The following is a 21207-nucleotide window of genomic DNA, read 5'->3' as shown; positions in this document are numbered from 1 at the left end:
TATTTCTCAATTATATTATACTAAGACAAACAGCCAATCACTTCAGTTGTACTTAACAATCTGAAGTATATTTTGAAAACAAAATAGCATTATCCTACATTTGACGATAGTAAAAGTTTTTGTTGGTTAAAGTATATTTCATCGACTTATCATTTAATAATTAATGGCACACAAATTTTTTATAATTTTTAAAACATCAATATTATACTTGAACAAACTAATGCACAATTCTTATTTTAATACTCTAAAATATTATTTAATATTATATTAAATGTATAGTCAAGCAGGAGCTAATAACAATACATTTCATAAATAAATAATTGTGAAAACAAATATTTTCTATTTATGTTTAATTTTTTTACCGATTTTTGTTTTTGTATTACTATTTGTGGTTCTTATTTCGATGTATTTATTAACTTGAAAAAGTTTGAGTATTTAAATAATTTTCAAAATATATGGTTATATTGTTGATAAAAATTTAGTGTATGATCAGTGTAAGAATTAACACATCACATTTGTAGGAATTGATGTAGGTATGTAGTTTTTTACTTTATACTCTCGTGTAGGAACTTACTATTCCCCTCCATTATATTGGCGTATGGGTCATGGGCCATAATAATTGATAATAATTATACAGGGTGTATCTTATGTCATTGTATGTGGGGTTTTTTTGAACAATTATGGAACAATGATATGAACTTTTGTTAAAACGAAAAGACGTTTCTTTATTTTTAACAGGTCATTTTTTTATAACAATTTCAAAATTTTTAAACACCTAGGCGTACCAATAGCAAAATCAACTTTATTTTTTCAAATGGTAACTACTATATTTTTAATGGATTCTGGTAAATCTTTTTTTTCTGAAAATTTTGATAGTTAAATCATCAATTTTGGTTTGCTGGTATATTAACTATGGTCTTTTAAAGATTAGTAAAATTTGCATTAATACTTTTAAATTGACATAATTGGTATAGGTTTAATTTACAAGAGCTAAATAATTTTTTCTTTAACTACCTTTTGATACATTTAAGTTGAATCAGTAATCTAATGACACGCTCAAAAAAATAACATAAATAAAATTGTAATTACATTTATTTCATCATAGTTACTTTTCTTACAATATCATAAATTTGTATTCTTTTTTTGCGTGGCTAATTTGGTAAATGTTATTCGATTGTTGACATTATAATATGTCTTAGGTAGGTACCTATGTATGGGGGTTAAAAAATGTGTGTACCTAATGAAAAATGTGCAATGTTTTGTAATGATATACTCACACACCATTATAATAAACTAAAATTTTACAGAATAATAAACAACGGCCAGACTGTCGCTTGTAGAAATGGGTCGCATCAAATAAAACCATTAACAACGACAACTAAGATATCGACACGCACTCATAAGAATATTACGTAGGATGTGCGTGACCTTATTTTATGCTGACGCAAAAGAATAATCTAGTTCCCAGACCCACAATAATTTAGTGACAAAGCCACCCACCACTCTCTGGTCAGCATCCTCGCGTCCGTCCCTTAAACCAGTGCATGAGCACCAACCACCAGAGTAACAACCTCTCAAGTACCAAAGAAACCGATTTCAACGAGCGACAACTGGACTTCTTATGCAAGCAATAATCAGTGCGTTCGTTAATTCAATTTGTGTATTTGAAGTAGTACTTTATTTTATCTAAAACCTAAAACTCCTACAATATTGTCTACGAACAACTGCGAATCAGGTAAGGCATATGTTATAATATTTTATGTTGATTGCAGTTAATACATTCTATGTGCTTTTCTCCATAAAATTATATTGTACGGTGTATTTGATATAATTCTCGAATACACGATCTCGAGAGCCCTCCGAACACCTGGAGGAAGGTAATAGCGTAACTTTACTATTCTAACTTTTACCATTTTAATATAACTATCGACAGGAGTCGTATTTATATATTTATTTTTATTTTATCATATTTTACGTTATTACAGTTTTGTAGTGGTATAAACTGGAAATTAAAACCATAGGTTTGGACTCATTTACCATTATGATTGGAATAAGGAGTAATGCGTCGTATATTATACATTGATGTGGTTATCAACACTTACAGTATAATCATGATTTAACGCTAAATAACTAAATCGGATGACTTAGAAATCAATTCGTGGTCTTATTTTAATGCTTAAAGGACTAAATAATATTATAAAGGTTTTTGAATTGTACCTACCCTAATTATTAATTCGATTTGAACATGACATAATTATTATTTAATTTAATTTTTTTAAATCATAATTATTGCAGACATAAAGTTTTTTGTATCTCAATAATTGACCGATTTTGATCACGAGTTAATGCTTCGTCAAATCATAAATACCTTCTAATGCACAAATCAAGGCTATTTAACTCACTCTCAACCCTTCAATTTTTAAGACAGGAAAAAACCTTATATGTCTATTGTCAGCTGTATCTTGAAAGTTACGAGCCTTCGTTACAATTGTTTAAAATAATTTTGTCTTGCTGGGTGGAAATAAGGTTAAAAATTTGAATTTTTTAAAAAAAGGAATAATGTGAATGGACCACAGACCGATTTTAAGGAATTTAACATAGGTACTATGCAATTTATTGTCATATTATAGTTTTGAGTGTGGGTAGTGTAAATAATGACAAACTAGATTTGTCATGGTCTAAATGTGTGCGTAGTAAGTGATTATTAGTATTTATTAAAGATAAGTCCGTGTGATAGTGAAGTACAAAATATTTGTTGGCCGGATTAAACGACAATAATAATAAAATAAATGGCGTGTAATCTGATTTATAATATTATTTTTCGCCCGATGTGTGTCAGATAGGTAACCAGGTTAACGCAATATTGCTAATTGTGCACCTAGAGTACCTAGAAAATGTCTGGAAAATATGTATTAAGTTACCCTTGCCTGTATATACATATTGCAGGCTAAGGCAAGTATTTAAAAATGAAAATTGTAAGAAGTCAAAATTTTATAGTTTAAACTTCAGTCGTACTTAACAATTTGAAGTATATTTTGAAAAGAAAATAGCATTGTTCTACATTTGACAATATTAAAAGTTTTTGGTGGTTAAAGTATTTAAATAATTTTCAAAATATATGGATATATTGTTGATAAAAATTTAGTGTATGATCAGTGTAAGAATTAACACATCACATTTGACACATTTTACAACTAAAAAATATATCCACACAATTTTTTTATCTAGACATTTTAAATTACAATTTGTACAACATTACTAGTTATTCTTTACACTGGATGTTTATATTAGCATTTTCTATACACCATAACATTTTCTATTTACATTTAAGATTTAAAAATGTAATACAAGATTCCTCATAATTTTGTCAACCTTTATCAAAGACCAAATCTCTACAGGAAAGTCAACTTAAAATTTTATGAGCGTTTAAAGTTTTTACATTTTCACAATACTGGATATTCACTTGATTTCTCGTGTAGCGATTTTCTTATTTTGTTTTAATTCAAAAACCAATACCCGTTTTGGTAGACACTTGGAATTTAAAGCGGCTTACGGACATTTTCAGTTTCCAATTTATTTAGTTTTTTTTTACTATAAATATCAATAAAATTGTATTCATTGCCTCAAAAAGCTTGAAAATTAAATACAAGGCTCCTGATATATTGTTACAACAGCAGATGAAAAATATTGAAAAAACACATTCACGTTAAATTTTTTTTAAGCATTTTATGTTCAAATGTTAATGAAATTTATCAAATTGAAAGTGTACAAATTATTAAGTAAATTTTTTAATTTTATAGCTAATTAAGTATTAAAAAATTAAACAATGATTCCACGTAATTTTTTATAGATATTTAATTAAGTTATAATGTGGACAAAATTACATATTAAATAGGTAACCAAGTATAACAATTTTAGTTAATTCGTTGTGTTTTAAAAATGTTATTCGTAGGTACTTGAAAGTTCTCAAGTAGGTATATTATTGTACACAATTATTGGAATATGATAATATGCAAATAATATTAATTAAACTTATCGGCTACAGCGTATTAATAAAATATTAATAATATAAAATATCCTAGGCTGACAAACCGTCTCTGCTCAGTATCGTTTTTCGTATAGGTACAAATTGATATTATATAATTTAATTCACACTTAATATCATTACAGTGACCCAATAGTAACCTACTGTACAGCAGAGTGACACTCACTTATACGACTTTTTTAGTTATTTTTTCTATATACTTCAATCAGGGCTTGCATTTGAAAAAAAAATATTGTTTTACGTTATTTACAATCAAAACGTTATACAAATTTTGAGTTTATCGTTATTCAAAATTTCAACGTTATTCAACTTTTGTGTTTATCGTTATTCAGAATTAAAACGTTATACAATTTTTGCGTTTAACGTTATTCATAATTAAAACGTTATACAATTTTTGCGTTTATCGTTATTTAATATTTAAAAGTATTTAGATACCTGTTTTAAAAGTACACAGGCCGCAATTTAAAAGTATATGACTATGACCTTTTTTGAGGACATAATTTCCCTATTCTGAGTTTTAAGTAGGTATTGTGTAATTTTATTTATTTAATTAAATGGGTTAGATAACCCAATTACATATTATTTACAAAATATAGAGTACAGTGATACAGATTAAATTACAATATACATAGTTCGTAAAGAAATGGAAACAAAATAAATGATAAAACAGTATGATGATAATTAATCTTAAGTTATAAGTGATAATGTATTATTGAATTTAATAAATTGCCTAGGCTCTAAGGACTTTATTATAAAATAATAAATATAAAAAAAAAAAAATCATGATCATTATTTTGAAATTTTGAACGTTTAGGTTTTTAAATGTTAAAATTATTTAGTAAGTTTTACAATATTGTGCTTGAGAATATCATTTAAGCAGGAATCTATGTTTCAAACATATTTTACTCTGATTGTTTTGACATACTTTGTCAACATTTATTTTATACCTTCCTACAATTGACAAAATAATCAGAATCTATAATTTATGTTGTTAAAAGTTAAATAATATGTATTGGCAATATAAAAGTGTGTACATAGCTAATATACTATAGAGTGTAGACAACATAGTATAATTTATACTATCTAAATTATACTTATTACCATATTACCATTATTCAATAGAACATTCACAAATAACAAAATAAATACCAATGATCACCGAACACAATAGTTGAATAACTTGAATGGTATAAATTCCGACCGTAGTACAGATAGTACAGTACAATATTATCAGAGTATCACTATTATTAGCTATTGGTAATTAAATTATTCTATTAATACCTTCTTATTAAATTTTAAAATAAATCTAATACGAGATCTCCCGTATAGGCCGGATACGGGATAAAATTAATTCTTGGATCGAATAAATAATTGAATAATGCTAAGTATTATTAAATAATTGGAAATTAATTATTTTGTTTAATGGAATACGATATATACCGTTTTGCGTTATGTTTTGTTTAATGATATATCATATATTTTGTTAAACGTTACGTTTTGTTTTGTGTTATTTATTTATTTATGTTTATCGTTTTTCGTTATAATTACGTTTACAAATTTCAATCGTTTTTTATCAAACATAACGTTATAATCATAACGTTATTATAACGTTTGCAAGCCCTGACTTCAATACAATTTTATTTGTTGTGTATTTGTATGTGTTATATTTTAAAAATATTATTCGTTCGTACTTGAAACATTTAAAGATTATTATTATATACAAATAATATTAACTCAACTTACCGGCTAGGTAGGTACCATATTGTTGATAATAATAAAATAAAATATACTTTGATGTCAAATCTTCTCCGCTCAGAACCGTTTTTCGTATACAATGATATTATAGCACTGAACTTCAAAACACTTTAACACTTACTGTACAACAGAGTTTGTATACAAATTCCGACTCCAAGTTAATATTAAATACCGGAAATAATTGTGTAGAATTTGTTATAATTTAAAATAAATTTTTCTAAGACACATTTAAAATTATCTTAACCAATTTTATATTGTAGGGACCTGGAATACGTCGACCGTCAATACATTATTATTATCGACATATTAATAAAATATCATGACAAGGCCCGAATTTAAATAATCTAAAAATCGACGAAAAATGCTCGAAAAATGGCTAAAAATGTATTTTAAATTTAGACCTTCAAAATGGACAAATTAAATCATTTTTTCAACGCAATGTATTATTAAGTTACACCTAGATACTTAATTTAAAACGAAAAATGCAATCAAAATAATTTACTAAACATTTATTTATTTTCAAAAAAAAACGGAATTTAGATGATAATTTGATTAGAAGTTCAAAGTGTATATTATAAATTGTAATCACAGCCTAAAAATATAACTGTTGGATACATATATTTCCCTCTGTATAGGCTTAATTGAGCAAATAGTTAAAAGTATAATTTTTCTTAGGGCTTAGAAGACGAATCAAATCCGCTACTGAAGTAGTACCGGATTCACAAATGTCAAATATGCATTAAAACTAACAAAATATGAACGAAAAATGCTAAAGAATTATCGAAAAATGAAAAATGCAATAAAATTCAAAATAAAAATTGCAAAAAGGAGTCGGAAAGAAAAAGAAGTCAGTGTTTTTGTTTAAAGTAATATTCAGAAAAATTATTCAAGGGACTTGATAAAATTTATAAGATTTTCGAAACCTTCCTGGATTTTTTTATCAATGTTTAAGGAATTTTTCTTATTCTGTCTACGTTGTTGGTGTCTGCTTTTTGGGATTCTCCCCGTTTTCAATTTTTCTTATGTTTCCTTTTGTCTTTCTTATTGCTTTTTGTAGTTTTTTTATTTTTATTTTCTGTGTGAGTCTTTTGGTGTCGTTCATCTGTAAATATTTATGAATATTACGTGTAAGGTTATGTGTGTGTTGTTCTCCTTTTTATATATATAGAGTTAATTAGGGCTGTCTACGTGTTTTTTTTTTTTTATATAATATGTTGGTCTTTTTTTTGTTTTTTGTATCAGCTATAATTCGAGCGTTGTTGTTTTTGTTAATAATTATGATGAAAAATAATTTTATTGTCTTGCCGGAATCGGCGGGGGATTTAGTAAGTCTATTTTTAAAGTTGAGGTACCTACAGTTCATATATTTATTCAAAAAAATTTCGTGGGGCAAATTTTAAGTGTCATTTTTATACTTATTTGAGTATTTTGAGTTACGACGTATTAATCGCCCATCGATGGTTTACATTTAAAAACAAAGCACAAATCTTTGCCCTGGCAACGAGGCAAGTGCCCGGGTGGGACAGCTAGTATGCATAATATAAGAAATATTATTATGTTTTCACTTGGCAACCAAAATTGTTTAGTTTTGATTTGTTATGACATTATTCAATAGTAAATTTTACTAGTCTGTTAAAATGTGATTATATTCGTGGATGAAAATAATTCAACAAATCAAACCATACTGCCGGCTGAAGCCATTATTAATAAAGAATCAATAGAAGTAAACAAATATTGCAATTTTTTTTATATAATATAATATATCTATATTTTTGAATTTATAGTAGGTTGGTAGGAAATAAGTAAAAGTACAGGTTTTAACTTATCGAAATGAGTTTTTCATTAATAGCTAATCTTAGAAACTACTGGACTGATTACAATCAAGGTTATATCAATAGATTTCTTGAGACTCTGTGGTTGTTTTAAGCTTCTTTTCAACCCCTGTATAGGTTGCTATAGGGTGAGAAACACATGAATTTAGTTTTGGGTCACGAAAATTGAATTTTTTTTGTTTAGATATATATTATATAGGGACATATATAGGGTTGCCATTTCGGGTTCCCAATATAGATTAATCTATATATATAAAAAGACTTGTCCTGGGTGATTCATCATCGCCTAGCCGGAACTGCTGAAGCTATGGATATGAAATTTTCAGTAAATGTACTTATTACTATGTATAGGCGCACTAAGAAAGGATTTTTCGAAATTCGCATTTTAAATAGCTGCTCAAACAGGGAGATTGAGGTTCAAGATGGAAATTGGAAATTTTATTTTTATTTATTAATAGTTGCCATTGGTTACACTCTACAGTAGAAATTAGTAATTATTTATTATTGGTTGCCATTGGTTTTTCGGGCGGATCAGGTAAGCTGGCATCAATTCGAATTATATTATAATATCAAAATTAACTTGGTATAACTTCGATAATTTAGAGTTAAATCCTACACTTACGTACAAACAGCAGTGGGTCCACGACCTACCACAGGTACATTGCCTTCCTGACAATATACTGCTGCGAATCAGAATTTTTATTCCAGGAAACAGAAAGATAAGATACATTTCGAACACCATACACCGAATATTAAATAACGAATTGAACAAAGTTTGAGTCATATAGAGTTGGTACATTTAACGGGCAACGAAGTGCACGGGATCAGATAGTTTTAAATAAAAGAAAATTGTATTGATATTAAAAGAATGCTATATCCAAAGACGAGTCGTCAAAGAGTTATAATTAGGTATATCATCGTATTTTTTCGTTAGTTTATATTATCAGCTACTTTATACTCTATCATAAGTTGTGGTGTATAATACACATAGATAATAATTATATTATAGATAGGTATCTATTGCAAGATTGTCAAGATTGGACAAATTTTCAAATAAAACTTATAATTTTAAAATTTAAGACACTTTTAACAAAGAAATAATAAATTGTAAGTTGACCAAAAACCCACCCCATGCATACGTACAATGATGCATTCATTATCGAAAAATGACGTACTGCATACTGATTCATAATCTAAGTACCTATTTATACTTAGGTATATTTAAGGCCCCTGCAAAAGTGTCATATTCAAGGAGTTCTCTTTAGGTAATTTGATCGTTCCTTGCAGTTACTGCTCGCGTATGTAGTAAATTATCACCAGGCACCACACTGCCACAGAATAGATTATAAATAGCATGGGCGTGTCGCGTGAGCAGACCTCTGAGTCAGGTTAGTTAAATTCAATCTGATCACCCACCCTCTTGTCATGGTTACACAAGAAAAAAATTATAGACATTTTCACTACAAACTTCTAAGTGGCCTTATGTTGGTGACTGGAAAATGTAAATAATCAGTTTTCATTATTTCACACAATATACAAAATGCATCGATATTGATTTAAAATTTCAACCAAATATAATCTAATGAAACAATTTATTCAAGAACGTTCAAAATATAATATATAATATTAACAATTGTCAAATAACATTAATATTTATTTATTATTATAAACTATTCATGGAAAATCGACTTAAGGGCTATTAGTTTATGACTTATGAGATATTATAAATATTTAAAGTTTAGATTAGCGGAATAGTGGATATACATTTCGCGGACTAACCCCGTACCACTTCACTCCGCTCATCTAAACTTAAAATACTTATAACGCATAAACTACTCGCACTAAATTCTGTTTTTACATATCGAGTGTTTAATTTTAAATGAATCGGCCTGTATAGTCTCTCGGGTAAACATAAACGTTTAAAAACTGAAAGGGCGTATCTTTGGCGTATCCGAACCGGCCTCGCGCTTTCAACCGGTGATTGCTGCTGTTTTTTATAAATATAGTTATTAGTTATGGTTGGGTTTACTATATTTTATAGTTTAAGTAGTTTTTAATATTTGAATTAATATAGTTAAAATAGCATATTATTTCAGTTCAAATAACTATAATAACTTGACTATAATATTTTAGTAAATCTGATTAATCTTATAGCTATCCCTATAGCAATTATAATGTACAGTCAATTCTACTATTTTTATACTACAAACAACTGTTTTGTTTTTTCCGTGTGTGGGCCGGGCACACGCCACACACTAAATCCGCGCAAAGTGATACTGTCGCAAACGATGCGCAACGATAACGCATTTTAGTGCCTAAAGGTGCGTCTCCAACGGATTTTGCTTTGCCATTTTTGGACACGTAATATAAAATTATAATAACGGATGATCATAATTTAATATTTAACCCACTATATAAATCTAGTATTTCAATAAATCCGTGGTAAATTGCCAACGAAGAAAAACATAGCTACGCTTTACGGTCATAACCATGGATATTAGTCGGTGTTTTAATAAAACATTTAAAATATAATAATTAATATTGCGTTTATTTTTTAGTTTATTACACGATAAATATACGGCCACGTATCTTTTCGATTTTTTTTTTTTTATTTATTAATTTTTCATTACAAATCTACATGCCGTAACAGTTTTGGTGACGTCTCAACGTGTCCGTAGTCGTAATTTATTGTGTAGTTTTCGATTTTGTTTGACAATGAGGACGTCGAACGGTCAGTAACAGATGCAGGGCGCTGGAACCCTTCCGAAATTGATTCGACGACAAATTTAAATATGACCCCCTTCGTCATCTTAGTCGTGTATTTGGGTATTTGGCAATTGATGTATCATTATTGATATACATATACATATACATAACATAATTATTTCTTATTCCTTTCAAATTATTATATCTGTCTTTTAACTATCCAAGCTTTATTATTTGTTATGCGTAGGAGTAAATGGATGTCATCCGTTACAAAATTATACAAAGTATACGCGTATAGAAAAAAAAAAATTTAGTTTAATATTTCATATTATGCAAACTACGTCGTAAATTTGAACTCGGACATAAATATGAATATAAGTATTACAGTATTTTGTTTTTTTATATGGTTGAAAATTTATTTTGTATTTATAGCATCTATGCTAGTTTACTTTTTTATATAGTTGAAAATATATTCTCATAGATCACGCCAGCTCCAAATAAAGTAAAATATTAACAATCACTAAACGTGCCCCACACACCCACCCACCATTCGATGTTCAGAACTGTTTATTTTAGTTCATGTTATAAGCAAGACGTAAATTTCATATTATACGTGTTACCAGAATGAATTCATTCTTGAAAACATTGTATTTGCAAACCAAATTTCCTAAAATGATCTGTAATTTTTCGGTAAAAGTATGAACTACTTGTATGAAAGACTTTGTATTAAATTGTCTAGCCTTAGTTGCAAACATTTTAAAATACCTCAAATAAACGTCTGAAATTATTAGACTGGACAAAATAAAATCGTAACTAATTAGAAGCCACCCCCCCCCCCCCCCGTACGCGTACGCCACTGGCTATATAGTTGGGCGACCTGGGGTCTTCGTCGGAGTCAATAATTACAACTGCTATTAATTGCCAAGCTCTACGCAGGCACGAAAAATAAACCAAGTTGTGCATAGTTGAAAACAAAATCAGCATAAATACGAATTTATCGTATTTTATCACGATTCACGTATATTTCTTACAAGTTTCAATCGGTTTAAACGAGTTAGGAATTAACTTGTAATTTGTATTAAGTTATAACTATTATTACTAGTCTTGTTTTCTTATTTCAACGTTTCGTTATACCTGTTGACTTATTATTATGATACATCACGACTGTAACGCAGTTTGTCGTTACCGCACCACCGGCCATCCCAGCCATTCGCATTCGACAAGTGAAAAAAAACTTATCGATTTCAGTTCAAGAATACCAATTGTATGTCACAGTCGATAAATTGTATGCTTTATGTCTCCAGAGTTATGCTCGCAGGGTTTTATCGACTCCCCCGAATTTTAGATTCTGAGCGAAGCGATGAATGTATTGATTTTAAAATTATGTGTGTTTTTTTTTAAATTTTTTTTTGTGTCTGTCATCACCTTTTAGGACAGTAAAAGTGTTTGGATTTTCTTCAACAACAACTTTTCTGGTTAAAAAAACTTGAAAATTTAATAGAAGGTTCCTAGTATATTGTTTAAAAGGCAGATAAAAAAAATTAAAAACTCATAGTCACTATTTTTTTTTTATTTTTTTTTTAGCAAGACGTAAATTTCATATTATACGTCTTACCAGAACCCAGACAGCAAATGTTTGACTAAAAATATTATTGTAACATTATAATAATATAATTCGTGATTATAATATCATTATAATGTTATGCTTTTATAATTTATGCTTTCTCTGCTCAGAATCTAAAACTGAAAAAATTGTTTTTAAGTACCTAAACTTCACGACGAATTCAAATACGTTTTCAAAAGTTTTATCCTACAATGGCTAAAAAAGTCGGTGCAATAAATTATTGGCGTAATATAATATGTCAAATTGGGTAAAAAGTACAAACATGACCGAATCCCCTTAAAAATAATTGTCATATAAATTTTAATAAATTTGATTTATTATAGGCCATAACCATGGATATTAGTCGGTGTTTTAATAAAACATTTAAAATATAATAATTAATATTGCGTTTATTTTTTAGTTTATTACACGATAGATATACGGCCACGTATCTTTTCGATATTTTTTTTTTTATATATTAATTTTTCATTACAAATCTACATTCCGTAACAGTTTTGGTGACGTCTCAGCGTGTCTGTAGTCGTAATTGTGTAGTTTTCGATTTTGTTTGGCAATGAGGACGTCGAACGGTCAGTAACAGATGCAGGGCGCTGGAACCCTTCTGAAATTGATTCGACGACGCCATGATGGTCCTCAAGAGATCGACCCGGCGGCGTATAAGCTTTCGCCTGCAGTGTTAGGAACCGAGTGGCTCGTAAAGTAGTAAATAAGGCTGGATGAGCCGAGTGCCGAGAATCGAGTCATCGCCATTGGTGGAGCTCAGATGTCAGCGAAACTCTAAAAAAAACCTAACACTGTGAACGCGTAACGCACATTACATAATTATTACATACAGAGTAAAATTACGGGGCCTAAAACGTCATTATCGTCTGCACTTGCAGTTATGACTTATGATATTATAAAGGTTAAAAAGAGACAAAATAGACTTAAAAATATAGTACCTTGTGGCTCGTACCTACAACAATATGAACAAGTCAATAAATTAATAACACAACAAGTCATAATATAATTGAACTTGATATAATAACATTGATATGATAAAGAATCTCAATATATTTTTTATTTATTTAATTATTTAACGGACGGGAGTCCAATTTACATAATACATATAGGGTATACATTTGATAGAAAATTAATATTAAAGATACAGATACATACAAGTTAATAATAATAATATGTCAAATTATTTGAACAAACAAATTATTAAAGATTTTATTAATATTTATTGATTAATGTGAGAATATTTTCGTTTCTTTTATGTTACCAATTTTTAGTTAGGAATTATGTTAGGAATTTCTGGTGTAGGAATTTATATTTGCCAGGTGAATCCAATGATTTATGCTTTCTGCTTTCTGCTTGGATGTTTGATGGCCAAGTGGTTGTAATGGTTACAATGAATATGCACTGTATTATCATTCGCCGTTATATCTTTATACTGATTTTGGGTTATCGTTAAATAATTGTTAAATTATTTGTGGAATTTAAATTACCACCTATAAAGTTCGGTGGTGCAGCACCTTTATCAAAACATTTTTGTAGAATCCCATACCCGTTTGATAAACCTACTGATATCGCCAGCATGGCGTTAACTTCGTGTATTGTAACGTTCGATTTTACTAATGAATCGTAAATCTGTACAAATAAGATTTCACAAGAGATTGTGGCTTTCTATTGGTGAAAGAATTTTCGAAATCGGTTCAGCAGTATCAGAGATTATACCCTCAATAACGGTAATTATCAACTCCTCTTTATCTAATAGGATAAATGACCATTAGTGTCCACTAGTTCTAGTTAGTAATATTATGCAAAAACTAACTAAACATAAGGCCAGACCTAACCCGATTACAAGTAGTTATAGACATTAGGTAAGTCGATATATTACTGGACGAATAAAACAACTTTCCCATCATTTATATTTATTAGATATTTTCAATTTATATGGTAATTTTTTATTTTAAATTAATGAAAGAAATATATAATATATTAATAATATTTTTATAGATCAATAACTTTTCACGAATAATCGAATATAAATCCAAACAAATAAAATGTTATAGCTCAACCGATCTGTGTTTGATAAAATTGGTAAATACATAATAGAGCATTTACGATATCCACCATATAGCTAGGTAGGTATTACAGGATGTAACAGAAAAACCTGACAAATAAAATTCAAAAAGGTGGGTAAGTGGATGTCGTTCTGCTGTACAGTAGGTGACAAGTGGGTCACTGTAATGGATGGTGTTAAATTTGAATTCAATGACATAATATCATTGTATAAGAAAAATGATTCAGAGCGAAAACGGTCAGTCAGCCTATGATATTACCAAGTAAATTTGATGATATTATTGTGAATAAAGTAATTTATATATAACCTATTTACGTGGTACCTTGTTTTAAATTTCCAATCATCAGCTATAAAAGTTGAACATTTTTTAAATTTTCAACTAAAAAATAATTATTAAATTTTAAATTTAATACATTTTGTCAAAATTTGAACTTTAAATGCTTATAAAAAAAAATTGTGCGTATGTATTTTTAATATTTTTCAACTGCTATTGTACCATTATATCAGGAGCCTTGCATTAAATTTTCACACTTTTTTACTCAACAAATAAAATTGTATTGATAATTATAGAAAATAAAATTTAAAAAAATTGAAAACTGACTATGTCCTTACTATGTCAATCAAATTATTTTATAAATTTTATCGTGTATAGAAAATGCTAATATAAACATTCATTTTTCAAGTATCTACAGTCATTCGTTATTTATTTACAACAAAATAAGAAAATCGTTACGTGAGAAATCGAGTGAATATCAAATGTTATAAAAATATGAATTTCAGAAGCTCATGAAAATTTAATTTGACCTTCTTGTAGACATTATTTCTTTAAAAAGGTAGACAAACTTATTAATATTCTTGTATAACATTTTCAAATCTTAGATTTTAAAAGAAAACTTTTTATGAATTTCGAACTCAAAGTAATTTGCAAATTTTCGTCATTTTTACGTATTTTGTCAATATTTGAACTTTAGATGCTTATAAAAAAAAATTTTGACTATGATTTTTAATTTATTTTATCTGCCTTTGAAACAATATTCTAGGAGCCTTCTATTATATTTTTAAGCTTTTTTTAACTAACAAATAAATTTAATTGATATTTATAGAAAAAAAAAACTAAAAAAAATGGAAACTGAAAATGTCCGTAAACAGGTCAAAATAAGTCAAAATGTTATGGTGTATAGAAAATGCTAATTTAAACATTCAGTCAAAATTTAATGTACCTACGGTCATTTGTTTTAGAATTGCACCAAAAACCAAAATCGATTTTCTAGAAAACAGATTTTGCGTAAAAATTCCAATTTTTCCTTAATTTTTCTTTTGTTTTTCACGTCGGTAGGGGCCAGGAAAGGTCGAGCACGTTCGCGAAAACATAGCTCGAACCATTGGCTGGGTAGGGTAGCCGGATTCACAAGGTTTGCGGGGGGTACAGAACCTATTAAAACATACTACATAATTTAACGTTTATCAATAACCGCAAAAATTCTTAAACTTGATGTTAACGGCAAACATGCAATGATATTATGTAAGCTTTCGGATTTTTTATCTATAAAATAATTGTCTCTATGGCTGTGGTTAATCGATGGTGCAGTATTGAGGATTCGCAATGTTTTGTTCGCGTCACCAGACTAACATTTTTTCTGACACTCGCACCATTTTCATTAACCTTATACATGACGGTGCAAATTAACAAAAGGCGAGTTTTGGTTCTAGCGCATAGCTCAAAGTGTCACCCGAGACCCGGATTCCGGTAGCAAGCACGGGAAAATGGCATCCCAGAGTCCCGGTCGGACTTATTACCACGATTGATTTAGAAAGACACCGTGACTTGGCCCGAAGAAAATGTCTACCCGCAGCCAAGGTTTTGAACCGGCCATCATAATTATTATTATTCTCTTAAATAAGCACATTATTAATATTGTTTGTGTATTGACATCACAACGAGGCGTATTCATCGAGTGACAAGTGCGTATATTCGGCTACGTGTTCCAGCTATAATATTACTATTACTTTAATCGTCACAACGATGTCGAGTTGTATTTACAAATTATCGTGATGACAAGTGCGTATTTTGGCTACGTGTTTCAGCTGTATAATAATAGTATTATTATTGTTAATATCAACGTTTATGTAAACGTCTCGTTGCGTCATGCCGATAGCCTATTATTTTATTTATTATTATCATCACCATTGTACAGGATGTATATTATATTAATATAATTATGTCTTGCGACAGGTTCCTTATTATTTTATTCACTCTATGATACTTAAAATTGTTAAATAACTTATTTTATTCACTCTATGATACTTAAAATTGTTAAATAACTTATTTTATTCTATGCATTGCCATGTGTAACAAACTCACCACGACACATCTTATTATTCACCTTTGTGCACGTTAAATTATCATATTATTTACAACTACAAAAAAACTTTATTATTTATTGTATGTAACTAAATTATTATATTTTGTTTTCCAATAAAAAATTGCCTTATATTACCGCTACGAAATTGTTTAAATTATTAATTAATGCTAAAATTATTTACCTTTTGTATAATATAAGCCAAATGATCACCCTAATCTTACTCTTATTATTTTATTTTATTAGCTAATGCTACCTTTTTCCCCTTTTAAATAAATCATGAGTTTTCAGTTAACTTATGCGTGTATTCAAAACCTACAAGTTCTAACGACTAGGCCTTAGAGCCACACGCGGTGAGTGTTCTCCTTAGGTTGTGGGTAGGTTATGGTGTCGTAACAAACCCAACTCCTATATTTCGCACAAGAAAAATTAAGTAAAAATGTTTAAATAGAGTTAAATACGTACCTTACATGTTTTTTTTTGAAAATGTTTATTATTCGTAAAATAAATTTTTTTACTGTAGGATAAATATTCTGCAAATACATTTTGAATATATTTTATGCAAATACGCAACTATGTTACCAATATTAGCATTTTACAAATACTTTTTAAAATTATCTTTTATTATACTACTCGCTGAATAACCCGGTATTACCAGGAAAAAAAAATGATTGTTCAACTATTGTTAGGTTTAAGTGTGAAACACGCTGTGGAAGCAATGTCTTTTTAAGTGTAAATTATATTTTAATATTTATAGTATTTATAGCCATCCTGGCCGTCGTTGCCTGTGATATTCGCTTGTGATTATGCGAGTAGACCACGTGTGGTGTGTACGTTGGATTAATCAATACAATCAATTAATACAAAATCCTAACCTAACCTAATCATACTTATATCGGTTGAATAAAATAAATAGGATTCCCGGGGTCAGTAACTTCGAACTCCATCATAATAATTTGAGTTAAAATAATGCAGTTTTGACGAAAAAAGATTCGAGACGGTAACACAAAAGTCGCCGGATTCTAACGAATGAGTAATGTTAAAGTTTGTTTTTAACAATATTAGTGACATCAATCTTGACCCGGTCATCAAGGCGATTATGGCGATAACATTCCAATATTATATCTTATTTAATAATACGTGTATAGGTAATGTACTCCAAGGTGATTATAAGAGAAAATCAATTTTTGATATGTTGTAATTCAAAAACGAATAATCCTAAATATTTTCAAGGTATTTTGACTCTTTTTGAGCTATTTTTTTTTTTTGTGTCTGTCATCACCTTTTAGGACGGTAAAATACTGACGGACATTTTCAGTTTCCATTTTTTTTAAATTTTTTATTCTACAAATATCAATAAAATTGTATTTGTTGGGTAAAAAAAGCTTAAAAACATAAATATAAGGCTATTGTTTACTGAATATATTGTTTCAAAGGCAAATGAAAAATACAGTCACAATTTTTTTTATAATTATTTTAAGTTCAAATATTGAACTAGGGATGCATTTTGGTGAGTAACATAAACATACAGTAGTGGTGAGATCGAGTTGTCCAGAAAACGTTACTTGGTGTAGGATTACGGAGGGGGGGGGGGAAATGCACTTTGGATCGCCAAAAACGGTGTTAAATAATAATTTTTCTAATTTCTTTTAAGTATTGTTCTTCTCTGTAAAAGTTTGGTCTTTGTCGTACCCGAACCGGCCTCGCGCTTTCAACCGGTGTTTGCTGCTGTTGGCTTGTGCATCCGTCTGGTACATTTTCGTCAGCACGTTCATTTACGTCATTTACATTATAATATATTACTTGAGTTTGTTCTTCAAATTTATAATAAACAAGTTGGTCAATGTATAATGGACTATATTAAATTTGAATTCAATGATACATATAAATACTCGCAGTACAAATTGAGGAGTGCATACTGGCCAGCAGCAATTCCTTAACCCTATAATATGGTTCACAATAATAACAATAATAAAATACACTACGACTCCTTGCGATCGAAATAAATAGGTATGACAATATTATGACGTATAGTGGCGACGAAATACAAGGTATGCTATAACTTGGTTATTAGAGCTGGATTATAGTGATCACAGTAACGCACGACGATTTCCGTGCGCCACAATTACAATGATAATAAAAAATATAATGACAGCGATTCGAGCCTGCGATAATAACAATTATTACAAAAACAATAAAAAACACAATAATGCTCTTCGGCTATTCGAGCCAGGTCACAATATATAAAAACAATATAATTGGATAATAGCAAGGCGATTCGCGTCTGCAATGCATACTATAATACAAAACGGCAATCTGCGGTGATTGCGCGTTAACGGCAATAATATTATTAACAGACTACGGCCCCCCCCCCCCCCGCGGCCTATGCTGATTGTCCGCGACGACAGCCGATCGCGAATAATCTACATATTATAATAATAATTCCGATAACAAAATATAATACAAAACTAAATAATATAAATAATAATTAACTAGGAGGGGTGTGCGTATATATGTCGGTCGATGTTTGAGTGTAGCGGCGCGAACATACAATAATGAACATTTATAGTTGGTATACAGCCTATATCATATTATACCCACTTAGTAATTGTTCTAATGCCTATTGCACGGAAAAAAAAAATTACTATAATATTTATAGTTAAACAAATTATAGTAAATATAACTATTAATTAGGTAAAATAACTAAAATAATTTACTTATTATAAAATATATTATATAAATATAGTTATTAGTTATGGTTAGGTTTACTATATTTTATAGTTAATGTAGTTATTAATATTTGAATTAACTAAAAAATATAGTTAGAATAGCATATTATTTCAGTTCAAATAACTATAATAACTTGACTATAATTTTCGTCAGCACATTCATTTACGTCATTTACATTATAATATATTACTTGAGTTTGTTCTTCAAAGTTATAATAAACAAGTGGGTCAATGTATTATGGACTGTATTAAATTTGAATTCAATGATATCATATCATTGTATAAAAAAAAACGATTCTGAGCGGAAACGGTTTATCAGTCGGGATTTTTATATTTTTATTATTTACTATGCCTTTACCTTAGTTGAATTATTATTTGGAATTCGTTGTAACGGTGATAACTGATAAACAAAATGTTTGAAATTAAAATCCCATTTTAAGTGGTTTTTCGTAATTTGTCTTTTCCCGTGGCATTAAAATTTAACTATTGAGAAAATCGAAAAATAACCTCTTTAAAGTACCATCTTGATCCAATTTGCTAAAATATAAGGTAGGTACTATATATTAAAATCAAAATACTCCTAATGGTAGAAATTTTATATACAGGATAAAAAAACAAAAAATAAATAAACACCATTGTAAAACCACTAGATTCATCACTCCGCTCAGAATCTAAAATGCAGACTAAAGAACCGTCTGCGCTCAGATCGTTTTAGTTATACAAAGATATTATACAAGTTTATTACAATCCATTATACAATGACATAATTGTAACCTACTGTACAGCAGAATGACATCTTTCCGGCTTTTTTTTTTCATTATTGACAATTATTATGTATCATATAATTAATTTATTGGTACCTACCTAATAATTTAAGTTTTTTTTAATAAAGTTTCAGTTTCTGTAGTACACAAAAAGTAATTTCTCATCATTATTCTAATTACATTTCTGTGTTCTCATTAATACCATAATACATTTTTATATTAAGTCGATGTTCTCATATTATATTCACTGATGTGACGTTTTAACATTCCCCCAAATATTCTGAACAACATTATATATTGCAAAATGGTTTTTGTATTCCAATAGTGCAGGGATGGGCCAATGCTACTAGAGGGCCAATTTCGAATTTGCAAAAATCTAGCGGCCCAGAGAACATATAAAAAAACCTTATGTTACCTTTACCCCAATAATATAATAATAGTATATTATTTACATTTAATAGTTCAACACTAGATAAGAATTTATATCTAAGTTTTACGATAAACATTATAATATGGATTTTAAGTTTTATAAATATAATAAAATAAAGTAAAGAAAAATCTTAACATTTTATATTTTTCAGGTTGTTGGCATGGGCAGCAAGCATGTTCAATCTCATCTTCTGGTTCTTCATCGACGATTCTTCTTCGGACCTTTCTGGGTGGCGAGAGGCACTGTACGTGTTCTACCGGTTGTCGTTGTCGTCGCGGCGGTTCAACATTTAATAATGGGTTTTCCGGGAAATTATAACTTTCATATACACTGTTGATCTCTTGCAAAGTTTGATCGTGTGGATCGAAAAAAGAGTTATGAGTTCGGGTTTTCCACTGACTTTGTTGTATGTTGTATGGAAATGAATAACTTTCTGGTAACGTAAATGGTTTTTCCAGCACTCTGCAACCAAACAATATCTAGAAAAAAAAACAATATTGTAAAATGTTTTTTGTCAGGCCCTCACCGAAAGTTTGTTTTTAGACCGCGGTTGAATGGGCCGTACTTACATTGGATCACGGATAAATTCTTACTATCCATTTCGTTACCACATCCACCACATCTTGTGTTTTCGGGTGTTTTCCGGTTAAAACGTAAAATATACATTTCACTGTGTCTCTTACACCTTTCACCGAATCTGCCTGTCTCATATATGTTAAATACCAACCAAAATCATCAGGAATAAGTTCTGGAATCTGTTTGCCTTGTGACTGGGCTACAAACTCCCGTAACACCAGAGCGACAAGCTTACGAAAATGTCCCCTATTCAGTAGGTAGTGTATGTGTGTACTTAGAAAGTGTTAATGAACTGTTTATATTTTATCAAGCAACTGT

This window comes from Metopolophium dirhodum, chromosome 1, assembly GCF_019925205.1.
Source record: "Metopolophium dirhodum isolate CAU chromosome 1, ASM1992520v1, whole genome shotgun sequence".
NCBI classification, from domain to species: Eukaryota; Metazoa; Arthropoda; class Insecta; order Hemiptera; family Aphididae; genus Metopolophium; species Metopolophium dirhodum.
This window is presented reverse-complemented; position numbering follows the sequence as displayed.